Source organism: Bactrocera neohumeralis, chromosome 5 (assembly GCF_024586455.1).
Source record: "Bactrocera neohumeralis isolate Rockhampton chromosome 5, APGP_CSIRO_Bneo_wtdbg2-racon-allhic-juicebox.fasta_v2, whole genome shotgun sequence".
Classification (NCBI taxonomy): Eukaryota; Metazoa; Arthropoda; class Insecta; order Diptera; family Tephritidae; genus Bactrocera; species Bactrocera neohumeralis.
The window spans coordinates 67,785,053-67,799,292 of NC_065922.1; the positions used below are offsets into that span (position 1 = coordinate 67,785,053).

At 31.0% G+C, this 14,240-nt stretch overlaps 1 protein-coding gene across 1 annotated transcript in view; it reads left to right on the forward strand.

Annotated features, from left to right (window-relative positions):
- Positions 1–2,337: 2,337 nt before the first annotated feature.
- The window catches only part of LOC126759352 (microtubule-associated protein futsch), a 216,069-nt gene continuing 204,166 nt past the window's right edge, over positions 2,338–14,240 (forward strand). Inside the window, 1 exon segment of the mRNA XM_050474087.1 lies at positions 2,338–2,540. The gene's annotated coding sequence lies outside the window, so the exon portion shown is untranslated.

Consider the following 14,240-nt stretch of genomic DNA (forward strand, 5'->3'; position numbering starts at 1 on the left):
AAATAAAGCAACCCTGTCAGTATGTCACGGAGTATTGACAAATTTAGTGAAACGTTGAGCGGAATGGGTCACTTGAGGTTGACCTTTTCGCATTCTGCCAAAGTACTATACATTTGTATATGGTTGCATATGAATAAATAGTGTGTAACGCCATGTGTAAATATGGGTCTATGTAAACATTGATAAAGTCAGTGAGTAAGCGATTAAATGAAATTAGCATTTACGGCTTTATTTAAATATGTAAATTTTACTCGGCACAAATAAATGTATGCTGTTGATGCTGACAGCTCATTTTATATGAGTGATTGTGATTGATATACAAATTTTTGGCTTAAATTTATTTAAAAATAATTGAGTTATAGAGTTAAAAGTGAAGTTTGGCAACATTGTATTCGTCGAGGTTTTTTGCTATAATTAAAATTGTCATCGTCAAATCTTTTTACTATTTTACTCAATTCAAATTCAATATTAACTTTCAATACAGTCAAATCACCTAAAATTATGTTTCTCCTATTTCTGGTTCCTGCTCTGGATTTTCAAGTTTATAATTAGCTGTATATACTGCAAGAATTTGGTAATGACAATCAATATTGAGAGTTTTCAAGACCGATTAGTTATTGAGTGAACATTTCGAACTAATCACTACATAGCTCATGAAAATATTCCAATTTTTAACATTTTACATTAATATAAGTGAATAAGTAGAAGGTGGTCTAATGTTTAACTACAAAAAATGATTACTTATATGTATGTATTAAAATTTTGAAATTGGCGACAGTAGTAGATTTTCAGTGATTTTTCAGATTATCAGTCACAAATATATAAACGAAGTCCTGAAACTTTCTAAGAGTCAAGCAAGTCTTTAACAATTATTTGCATTGTTTCCAAAGTTCATCTTCTAAAATATATATAAATATTATACACATTTTTAGTTATTTATTTACACAGCTCAAAATTGAAATTTGCAACTACAGCTGTAAAAACTTTGTAGATTTAAGTAACGTTGTCAAATTTCACAGGCAAAAATTTTGCTTTCTTCAATTTCATGCAATTTCAGATTTTTTTTGTAATATGTGGCTATAAGTTTTTTAGTGAAAGCGACGTTGCCAAACAAATTTTATCAAGTAATTTTTTATAGTTTCACACAAATGAAATAATGCAACTTTAACAAACTGGCAAATTTCATATTAATAAATAGTTTGTCTAATATTTTACTAAAAAATAAATTACAATTCGTAGTTGTGTATTTTGGAAAACATTATTAATAATTTTCTATTAAGAGCGACGTTGCCAAGTTTTATGCAGGCAGAAATTTTGCAAGATAACCATTTCAAAAGCGCTTCTAAAAATGCTTAGATATATTATAGAAGCGCTGAAAAAACAGTTAATGGTATAATTACATTGTTGTAGAATTTGGTCAAAATTTGACCTATGGCTTTCAAAAGGGTTGATGGTTATAGCAAAATAACCAGTAATCCTCAAATCCATTTTCATTTGCAAATTTCATATCTGAAACTAACTTTTAAGTAGACCATGTTTCCAAATTTCACGTCGGTATTATTTTATTAAATCTGTGCCCAAGTAGATGCGTTTGTATTTAGCTAATTCGCTTAAGTTTTGATTTTAATTGAATTGAGCAAATGTAATACAACTACAGCATGTTTACCATGTTGCCAATTTTTCAACTATCAACACTTCAAATCATAAAGCACTCACTCAATTACATACTTGCACATATGTAAAGTAGCACGCTGCCGACTCGAATATATGCAGGCGACTTATTGTCGCCTAGTGCCACTGCACTTCAATGAACTCCAGCAAAATACAATATTTACAGTTGCTTGAGCATTTGCTACCACCGCTTTCCAAAAACTGTTGTCTACATCGTCATGCCAATCAGCCGAATTGCCCGCCAGTCTGGCTGCGCGGCTTCCATTTGAGCAGTACAAACACACGCAGGCACATTCCTGGCAAATGCCATCGATGTTTGGAGCTACTTAAGTGTTGTGTGCACGTGTTGTTGTCGGGAAGTTTGCCGGAAAACTTCCAAAAGCATTCTGTCGCACTGGAAATTGCGTAATTTTTCGCCAATTTTCCAATAGCAGCAACGGCTATGCGCCACTGTCGCCGAACACACAGCTGTAGGTGCCGAACTTGAGCAAAAGCAAATATTTGCCAACACACACACACTAGTGTAAATATTGTCACATTTAGGCGCTTCCAGTCGGCGACACGACTCATCTGCCGAGCGTCGAACCGGAGTGTTGCTCGGCCAGCGCACTGCTGTGCTCCTTTCGTGCGGCACTCCAGCCAGTCAGTCGTTGTGCAGTACTCGTCGTTGGTGAACGTGGAAAAAAATTTCAGCTTTAAGCTAAATTCACAATAAATATCAAGTGGTTCGTGTACTGCTAGTCAAAAAAAACTATAAGCTATTGAACTTTCATAGTTTTTGCTGCATACTTAAAGGCTTAGTGAAGCAAAGGACTTTAAAGGTGGCGCATTGTGAACGGGATTAAGTCGGATGTACTCATGTTTTTGAGGTGCGCTAACATACTGCAATGCAATTACGCACATACAGTCGCACAATTGTAAAACTGTGTATGTGTGTGTAACTGAGTTTGATTGCTGATATTTCTGCAGTGTTTTCATTCATATTCCATTCTCAAGTGTGTACTCAAGTGTGGAAGTTGAAGCGATTTGTATTTGCACAATGCATATATACACTAGCTTAGTTTGCAATCTGAAAAATTTTCGACACATACTCAGCACCTCTTGAGGCGTTCGAATATTTAGTGGTGCACATACTTGAAGTTAAAGTGTTCAGAATGCAGTGAACTGGCAGTGTGTGTTTGAAAATTTTCAAGTGTGAAAGCGGTAGCAGTGTTGTGGTGTGCAATTTTCTAAAAAGAGATTAGAATTTGGCTTTACATAACAATAAAATGCTTTTCAAATTGGAAAACCCATTGAAAAATCGCAAAAATTAAAAAAAAAAAATTAAATAGTGAAAAGTTACAATTTAAAGTGTTTTAAACAAATATTAAAAATTAGAAAAATATTTAAATTTTATTAAAGACCCACACATTTTCATTCACAAAAGCCAAAACAAAATTTAGAAACATAGAAATTTGGCAACGTTGCTCTCGGATATTTGAAGATTTAGTTTAATAAATATATACAAATTTTGAAAACGACAAAAAAAATACTTAAACTAATATATTTTTATTTTTTACTAATAACTAGTACAGATTAGCACTTTTCGAAGGAAATATCTTCAATTTTTTACTAATAAACAAAATATATTTTTAAGCAAAATTTACTAAAAGTTTTTAGCAGTTTTCCTAATAGTATCAAAAATGCGCATTTCATATTAATTTATCATATAAATTTATGCTTAAAAAAAACTAAAAAGGATAGGAAGGGATACATCGAGTCTTTCAAGAATATTCATATTTATAACTTAGCGTATTTATTTAAAAAAATTCTTAAATACCAGCAATGACGGAAACTTCGTTTAATATAACTGTTGTCAACAACTAAGCAGTCGATTGAAAACTTTATTATAGCCTGAAAAAAGCAAGTTCTGCCTAAACGTATGCAATCAGCAATGGAAAACAATATAGTTGTCGGAACTTTCATGGATTAAAAGTGCTTAATACTTAACTCCGAATTCAAAAGTAATTTCAAAACTATATTTAATTTCGTATCACGAAGTTTCATCATTAGTAATTTCATAAAAAAGGTGAATGAAATTAAATTATAAATACAAATTTTCGCATGGATAAACGTGAATTCAAGTTTTCCTACTTTCTTGCTTAAAAATGGCAACATGGCTGTTTCAGATCAGTTTAGTGACTATAAAAACAGTGTTGATTATAATTTAACAAGAATTTTAAGAATTATCTTCGATTAAAGAAATTAAAAAGCTGTCAATTGTATATTAGTTTATTGAGGAAGTCAATTGAATATTGGCAACATAGCGTTTTACAGTTTGCGGCGGCTTTAGGAGACACATGGTACCATATAATAGATACAAGAAACCATCAAAAATAAATTGTGGTAGTGTTAGGAAGTTTTTATATGTATGTATGTTTATAGAATTTCACTGCATTAGTAGTGCGTTATTCAAGTATTATAGCCATATATGGCCTCCAAAAGCCCATGCTAAATCAAAATGTGAACTCTTCAAAGTTTGAAGAGCTACAGAGTCTGCAAAGTAATTATTTTATGTATACAGAACTATTTGTACGCTATGTAAATCGTTCTTCTCGATTTCCTTTCTTGCGCTTTCTTGCTGAATCTTAAAATCCTGATTTCCAGACCAAAAATCCTGAAAAATATTGTTAGTATTTATTACAGAGATTTGATGAATCCCAGTTCGGCTTGCATAAAGAAAAGGTTAATCATCTTTAAGGTGATCTTAGGAGCTCATGTAATGTGTAGGTTTAACGAGTTCCAAAAATATTTCTTTTCGCTTAAAATTGTTGGCGCAATATACTTAGTAGCAAAACCCTGAAATAATTAATATATAAAAGATGGCAACCCTACAGATAATTGTGGTGAACTTAAAAAATTAACAGACAAAAGTAGGAACTCTCAATCAAAAACGTTTATGATTTTCTGAATAAAAATATTAATTTTTGAAAGTTGGCAGCACTGTGCAAAACAATTTTATCTTTTAACGCTATCAAATGTGGCGAATTTTCTTTGAAGGTAATTTTCAAGATTTTAACAAATTATTTAATATTTCGGATTAAAGTTCTTTTGAAAAAATGTCCGGCAACACCAAAAATTCTTCTAAATTAATTTCGTAGTATTTACGAAATATTTAATATTTCGAGAAAAAATTTTTGTTTGAAGAAAAGAAATTTTGGCAACTCAAAAACGCTTCGAAAATAATTTTCTAGATTTTAAAAACTATTTATTGCCTAGTAACTAAGCCAAAATAGCAGTAAAAATGGTTATTTATTAATTTTTTTTCTTTCTAAAATTATTTAATATTTTAAGGTTAAATTTTTTTGATGAAAACTTAAGCGAACTAAATTTTTTGAAAAAGATTTTAAAAAATTTATTGTTTAGAAACTAAGCTATTTTCAAAATGTTTTTTCTAGTTTTTAAAATCTATTTAATATCGGAGCCAAGTTTTTTAGAAAAAATTCTGACAACTTTCAAAATGAAATATTCGTTGCAAATATAATTTGTTGTTTAACTTCGACAATTTATTTAATTTTATGTGGCTCAAATCTTCAACGTTGCTTCGCCGTCGCTAAATCTGCCTCGGCTGCCCGGCGCTGAGTCTTCGCTAATTTCAAACTGCCGCATAGCCAAAGAAACTGAGTTATGACGAGCTGAAAGCAATGTGTATGTTGTTGTTTGTTGTTTTGCTAACGATTCCATGCGGTTGGTTGTTATGTTACATGACTTTTTATTACCACGCTTGTTGTTGTTGCTTAAGTAGTTACACCGTCATGCGACGATTCGCTGCCAAAGCAGCTGTTTTTCATGTTTAGTTTTGCGGCTAAATGCATTGTTGTTGCATGCCACGTACGAGCATGTATGTATTTGTTTTGTTTTTGGCATGCGGCCAACAAATAACAGCAACAAAGAACAAGAACATGCCGAAGTTGGCTAGCTGACTGGTGGCGCTATTGGAAACTCGCTTTGGAAAACTTCCAACTAAAACAGTAACAAAATAGTAATAATAACAATAACAATGCTGTGCATTAACTTAACGACGACGAGTGTGACACGACGTTTCCAATCGAATGTCCTGTCGTGCTTTCAGCTTTAGTTGTAGTTGTGCTCAATGCAGCGTTTGTTGTTGGCGCAGCGCGCGCATAAGCCGAGCGACCAAACCAACCAAGCAGCTAAGCAACCAGCCAAGCAAGCAAGCAAGCAAAGTGGCTTCGAGCCACACAGCTTGGATTTAGTCTTCGTCGAGCTTTCCAAACGGTTGCAACCGAAAAAGGCTTAATTAAGCATTTAAAGCGCTGACAAACGTGTCCCTTCCACACAAGTAATGTGTTGAGCAAATTGTGAATACCCAGCAATGTGAAATAAAAAATTTAAATTCATTTCCAAATTATTACCAAAAAAATTAATTTTTGGAAGTATTTCAATTGAAAAGAAAGCGTGTGGATTGAAATATTTTTTTTTGTGTTTTTTTTGGCGAGTTGGCAGGAAGTGCAGTCAATCTCACAATACGGAAAAGGTTAATAAAAAATTATAAAGAAATTTTGAAAAGAAGTTGTAAAAGTAAAATTCAAAAAAGATTTGAGGAAATGCGCAACTTCAGTTGTCAGTCAACAAAAGAATTATCTTAACTTAATACAACGTAATAATATAATGGGCTTTTGTGAAAATTGATGAGTGAATGCGGAAAAAAAAATTGATTTAAATTTTTAATTTTTTGAAATTAATTTAATTTTTTTCAATATATACTTAAAAATATCGGCTTTTGCAAACGTTTAATTGTACATTGTTAAAAAAAAAAAATTATTTAATTTTTTAATTTTTCTTATTTTTTAATTTTTTTAAATTTAAATTGATTAAATTTTTTTTAAATTTTTTCACAATAAATGCTTAAAAATATTGGCTTTTGCAAACGTTACACTTTACATTGCTAATAAAAATATTTTTAATTTTTTTTGTTTTCTTAAAGAAAATTAATTACATATTCATAAAGGATTCGAATACAAAAAATTACTTAAAAAAATCATTTTTAAATTTTTTTAATATATGCTTAAAAATAACGGCTTTTTTTAATAAAAATAATTCTCAAAATTTGTTTTGAGGGAAAAAGAATTTTAATTTCCTTTTGAAAACACATTCGGTCATAAAATAATCTTGTTCTTTACAAAATCATAGGCTTTTACACTTTTTTTTTTAAAAATACGCAATCACAATTCTCAACGCTATGTTTTCAGTTAATTATAACTTACAACTTTGTGAGACTACCAGAAACTCCTAAATATATTTTCCTGTCATAAAAAAGTAGTACTTATTTAAGAAATCACAAACATTTAATTTGAAGAAAAAAATCATTCAAAGTTAGTGTTGACACTTCAGTTCAGTAAAGAGTTTTTTTTTTTTTGAAAAATATGTAGGGATGGTTATACCCAAGGCTCTTAGAAAAAAACTTTTGTTTTTCAAAAATAGGTAGATATGTGGATATCTGACGATGAACTCAGGCTTTTAAGAAACCCAAAACTAAAAAATGAAAATAATAATGATTTTTTTTGAAAACAAAACTAAAACAATTACTGATTAAAGACAATAATTTAATTTTTTCGAACAAATTTTTTTAATTATAATTTTTTTTTTATAAATTAAATTTAATTAAAAAGTTTTAGTAAATTAAAAAAAAAAAACTTTCGAAAATTAAAATAAATTACTGATTAAAAACTGACAATAATTTCAGTTCTTCGAACATAATTTTTTTAATTATACATTTTTTATAAATTAAATTTAATTAAATTTTTTTAATAAATTCGAAAACAAAGCTGAAAAAATTACTGATTGGAAATCTGATAATAATTTAATTTTTTTTGAATATAATTATTTTCATATTTATAAATATTTGTATTAAAATTTTTAATAAATTAAAAATAAGTAGTGAAAATCCGAAAATAATTAAAATTAATTCTTAATTTTTTTAATTATAAATTTTTGTATAAATTAAATGCAGTTTAAGCTTTTTAGTATATTAAAAAAAACTTTATAAAACAAAACTCAAGAAATTACTGATTGAAAATCTGAAAATATTTAAAATTTTTTCAAACATAATAATTTTTTTTATTATAAATTTTTGTGGAAATTAAAGTTAAAATTTTAAATAAATTAAAAATTAATAAAACGTATATTATATTTAAAATTTTTGTTCACTAAAATTTTTTACTGACGTTTTCGCCCTGTGAGAATAAAAACCGCTTACTGCTTTAAATATTCAAATAGTTGCCTATTTCAAGAATACGCTCTAAAAGTTCCGAGCTGTAGTCTGTTAAGTTACGAAAGTTATGCAGCGGTGTCAAGCACGTTGGTCCGCCGAGACATGGCGTAAACACGTTTTCTCAAAACCAAGTTTTTCATTTCGACATGTGTAAATTTTGTACACACATTCATCAGGAACTTGAAAATTGTTCATTAAAAAAAATTATTTGTAACAAAAAAATAGCCTAAAATCGAGTTTTTTTCAAAAACTCATAATGTCTGCAATTTTTTATAATTTTTCCTTCTTATTAGTATTATTATAAAAAAGTGTACAGATTAAGAAAATATTTTTTGTATGCGCTTCAGATATTATTTATGGGCGCTAGGACTCTCACTATGAGAAAGAGGCGCCGCCTGATTCCGCCGCCTGAAACCATATTTGAAAAGCTTCAATAAACTTTTTCGGACAACTTTGGGAAAATTAAGTATTATACTTGCTGAGAAAAAATTTTCAGAAAAGAGCAGATTTTCAGGCCAACAAATTATAAATCCACCTTACCAAACTGTATATTTGAATTCAAGGCGAATCGAGTCGTAGTTAGTAAAAAAAATCTACATTAAGGTACTAAAAGACATATTGATAAACATAAAAGCTTAAGGTCATACCAATTTTATCGCAATTAGACAAAGCCAGCTAGTATTTGTGTCATTCAAAGGATTATAAATATTTTTGTTTTGTGTCCTTCTAACAAATTAATACCAATAATTTAAAAATTTTAGTATTCCGGCTAACGTTCTACAATACGATTTTCGATTATTAGTGTCAATTTCTCTTTACTTATCCACGGAGATTGTTAATTTCCAACTTGAATTGCAATCGCTTTATTGAAGTGCCAAGTGCTGTATATTCGAAAGCAAAAATATTTGTGCCCCATGTCTATTTCAGTAGCCGAAAGTTACTAAATTTTTATAAATCTTCTTTGAAAATTTCATTAAATTCATACTTCCTAAAAGTATGCAGCAATTTTCTAGTAAAAATAATAGTATTGCTAAACTGTGGCCTACATTTAGGCAACTAAGGTGCTTATCACTAATTATCAGCTGAAAATTAAATTCCTTAGTTCCCAATTAATTACATTTTTAATAAAAACTTAATATTATCAAAGCGTAGTTACCATATGTAATCTCTGTAAATATAATGGAGTGATAAGAGTACAGCTTTTTGTGCCTTGAACATATACCCTGCCACTAAATTTGTAAGACCGAGAAGAAAATTTCAGATAGACTTTAAAGTACATATATAACCAATCAGCGTGATGCACCAGGTTGATACATATAGCCATGTTGGCCGGTTTCTCCGTCTGTCTACCTGTATATACGCAAACTTGTCCCTCACTTTTTGAGATATGGATCTAAAATTTTTTTTTTTCTCTCCAAGAAGCTGTTTATTTGAGGAAGTCGTTGATATCGAACCACTCTTGCTTATAGCTACCATATAAACTGAACGTTCTAAATGAAGTCCTTTTATGGAAATTTTTAAATTGGACAAGATATCTTCACGAAATTTGGCATGGATATTTTATTCGAACTAATGGAACAATGAACGATCGCACATATAGACATATAGAACACTTTTTCATTTAGCCAGATATCTTCACGAAATTTGGCATGGATTGTTGCTGCCAAAAGCAATGGTGCGATCTCAGAAGAAATTGTTTAGATCTGATGACTTTAGCATATGACTGCCATACAAATTGAACGATCGGAATCAAGTTCTTATCTGTAAAATTTTTAATTTGTGTAGGGTATTATGCTTAGATTCGGTTAAGCAAAAATTAACATTTGTCTTGCTTTCAATATCATTTTACTTCGCTTTATTTTTTTTATTCTTTTTTATTATATTACTTTTTGACTATTAATTTAATTTTATTTAATTTATTACTTATTAATTTTCAATTACATAATTTAATTTAATTCAATTCAATTTAATTTAATTTAATTTAATTTAATTTAATTTAATTTAATTTAATTTAATTTAATTTAATTTAATTTAATTTAATTTAATTTAATTTAATTCAATTTAATTTAAATAAATTTTGTTTTATTTTGATTTAATTATTTTTGATTTAATTTTAATTTTTTTTTATTTAAAGACAATTTAATTATTATTTTTGTTTAATTTGTTTTGTTTTATTTTATTTTGATTGATTTCAATATATAATTTTTAACCTAATTTATTAGCGAAACTTATAATCTCCTACACTAACCAAAAAAAAAAGTAACTTTAAATCAATACCACTCCAAAAACAACCGCACGCTTTCCAACAATACCCACTAACGGCATTAACAAGCAGCAACTCCTAGTTAGCACATCGTCACTTCCACTTGAGCGCATATAACACCGTAACACCGTTGCATGCCGGCCGTCGCTCCACCAACTCACACTCTCTTTCTTTCTCTCACTGTTACCCACTTCGACTGCATTGGAGTTACCTTGCGGTTGCCACGTGCCCTTGCGCCGGAAGTGAAGTGTCGGGCTTGCGTTGCACTAAAAATGCAGTTCTTCTGTGCTACTTATTGCTGTTGTTGTGTGGTTGTAATTGAAGTTGTTGTAATGCTCACCAGTTGTTATTCAGTACCTACAGCGTATTACTTCATTTACACTTCGCTTCCACTCGCTCCTTTCAGCCCTTACGTTCGCTTTGATTTTGGCCGACAATCAGCCGGTAAAGTTTATGAGTCAGCGCCAATTGACGCAACACAAAGAAAGCGCAATAAAATTGAGCAAAAGAGAGTGAGAGCGGAGTAGAGCGCGCAAGTGAGGGAAGTAAAGTGGAAGTGTAGTGACGTTTCGTTACCATACTCCCTTTTCCATTGCCTTTTTGTTGTCACTTTTTACTCCCTTTAGTGTTTACACTTGTTCGCTACTACCCTCCCCACTTGCAACGCTCATTCTCTGTCGCATGACGTAGTTTGCCGTCGGCCTGTGCGGCTTCACTCATTTTCACTTCATTCTTATATTTATAGCGCTTTGGTTTATTGATTCCGGCCGCATTTCGCATTGTTTCATTTACACTTTTTATCCATTTCTTGCTTGCCACATTTTTCCCACTTTGTTGTTGCAGCTCATTTATCCTTTGTAACGTATTTGTGTGTCAGTCTGAAGTCAGAGTTCATTGTTGGCCAACTCGTACAAATGTGGAGTTGCTAGCGCCATACAACCCTGTGTTGTCACGACAGCGCTGTAGTCGCGTTTTTCTATTCAACGGGTGCGGTCCTGCCTAGTATATATTGATACATAATAGTGACGTGGTTATATTGCATATAGTTTGTATTGAATTTTCAACAATCGATATGAAAAACCAAAGATTCATTTAAAATTTAGTGAACTGTGAAAGGCTTACAATTTGTGGTTCTTCAGTGATTAGCGAAGGTGTGTAATAAATAATACGAGTACGTGTTCCACAAGTTCAATTCGAATTTTTTATACTGTAAGATGACTTAAGGTTAAAAAAATTAAGCAAACTTTTTGTAGACAAGACTATTTATTTAAAGCATTCTCCGAACTCTAACTAACTGTTTTAACTTAAAACTTTCGTCTTTTGCATGCGCTTTATGTGACGATTTCTACACACAAAAATCTTACTCCAGATGAAAGCTAAGCGACTTGCCCTTTTTACTTTATTTGAGTACTTTCTCAATGTGGTAAAAACAGAGATCTTCAGGCCTTACCGCTTTTATATAACCTGAAAAGGGTATATTGACATAAAACTCAAGTTCAGTCCAAAATTTTAATATTCTAAAACCATGTACTATGTACATGTAGCTTACTCTTAAAACTAATTATGTAAAAATCATTAAAAAATTAGGTACTTTTTTGCAGCACACTACTACACAGTTAAAGAAACATCTGAGCTCTATTTGACAAAGCTTGTTACGTGATATCCTGGTTACGGAATTAGGCGACTTTTTCATAATTCCAAGAGATAACTTTAAAACGTCTCTATGATTCCAGCTTGGAAGCTTATCTGGTTTTCTCTACGTTATCGATCTAAAATAAAAAATAGTTGGATGCTCGGATCATACCGGCAGCTATTTAATCGCATTTATAATCTTCTAAATTTCGAGTTGGTTTCTATGCTTGCAGCATGGAATCCCGTAGAACTATAACTTATAAATTTCTGTCTACAATTATACCAAATTTTATGAAACACTTACTAGTTCGAAACTTTAAGATCTTTGCTTTACTTTTCTATTATTAGCCTTTTTCGAAATGATGTCACCGTGTGTTAAACTTTATTATGTTTAGGTTTTCCTTATTTAGGTTTTGGCGCTTCCAAATCTCCCACTTATCAACGGTCAAATGAACCTTTTTTTAGAATTTATTTTTTGTTTAAATTGTTACGTAGAAAATCTTAGTTATAATCTCGAGCAAAACGAGGATAAGTTTGTTTTCCAAACGCTCAACAGCTGGAGGAGATTTTCTCGAAAGATCTCACATTTGCTATGAAAAAGATCTCCAAATTTCAACAGATTTAGGGATTCTCTGGATTCCGGGAATTTACTTAGAATACTAAATGAACTAGCAGGAATTGCGTAAATGTACTGAGAAGATTCAGTCAGAAATTAAGGGGTCCCGGTGGTCTAGAACCCTCAAATTAAGTGTGTTTTCTGGATTTTTTTAAGGTTTAAAAAAAGAGCAATCAATTTAAAATTTTTACAGTTTATTTATACACTAACGAAAAGTACAAACATATTTTTTTGTTAAAATTGTTAATCTTAAAAAATGACCCCGGTGACGTTGTTGATTTTTACTCTTCTGAAACATAAAAACCAAATAAATTATTAATCAGTAAGAGGGCAGCTATCGCTGCTACCAAAAAAAATTGAAAATTAAAAAAATGTTGCGCTTTTGAAGTTTAGATTCTGAAAACAGCTATTTATGGACCAGTTTTAGATAAAAAAAAATCGAAGTTCTTAAAATTAAAATTTGATTGTAGTCCCAGCGATAGATATTGTTCTTATAAACGCCATATTAAAATTTCAAGTGATTCGGACGGATAGTTTTTTTTTCATCAACGGCACGCCGAAAAAAGTAGTTTTGAGATAAATGACATACAAAGCATCCATTCATTGAGCCCTCGACCGCGCGCTGCCTGCTAAAACGGCTGTAGGAACCAAAATAATGTGAATATCCTTCCAAAAATTTTACAGTATATTCTTAAAGGACTATACTTTCGAACTATCAAACAAAAAAAAATCGATTTAGACCACCGGGACCCCTTAATGAATTAGTAGGAACTGCGTAAATGCACTGAGAAGGTTCAGTCAGAAATTAAGAACTTTTATCAAAGAGAGGGAGAGAGAAGAAGAGCAAGGATGTTAGGGATTAACAAAGAGTATTTTTCTCGAAAATCTATTATCTGATATGGTTGCTGGTGTTAATAATAAAATGGCGAACTGGTACAGGAACACACAATATATGAGCATGAGAATAAGTGAGGAATATTATTTTTTTTTACTTACGTATACTCACATTCAAGTCAGGGCGATTTCTTTCAAATCGAAAAAAAACTGCTTTTTATAATATATACCAAATATTCGACAAAAGCACATGCATATATGTTAGGGAACTTTAGGTACTCGATGGAGCCAATATCAGAAACAAAGAAACAACTCAATTTGGTAGGTAAATCCGAAGCTCTTTTATACTCTGAATAAGAGAATATTAAGCTCGGTACGATGTTTGTTACCCTCAAACAAGAAACGGAACGGAAACCTCAGAATGTGTGGACCAAATCATGTGGCGTGAGCTGAGTTGACTTAGCCATGCCGAACGTGTCTCTTAGGTTTTAGATTTTTTAGATATTGATCTGAAATTTTGGACACTCTCTTTTCTCTCAAAGAATCCGGTCATTTATCAAAATTGCCGGTAAAGTATCACTATGCTATAGGAAGAGAAACATTGAAATAGAGTGCTTGTATGGAAAAGTTTGTCCTTTGCCGAGAAATTTGACAAAGAGTATTATTCAAGGCAGCGCTGCATTTCTCCTAACAAATTCTTTGGATTAATCAAACTGACCGATCAAAATCAGAATAGAGATCTTTTTATACCATTTAATGCTATTAAAGTGTACATGTGGATGGTATTATAGCTTAGGAGCAGCCAAGCTTAACGTTTTTTCTTGTTTTTCTGTAACAAAGATCTAGTTTAAGACTTCTAGAACTGGTCGAAACGAAGAGAAATATAATGTGTTTAAATAATTGCTCGACTAAACCGTAAGTGCTGAGTGCTGCGAAATAGAGAGTGCATA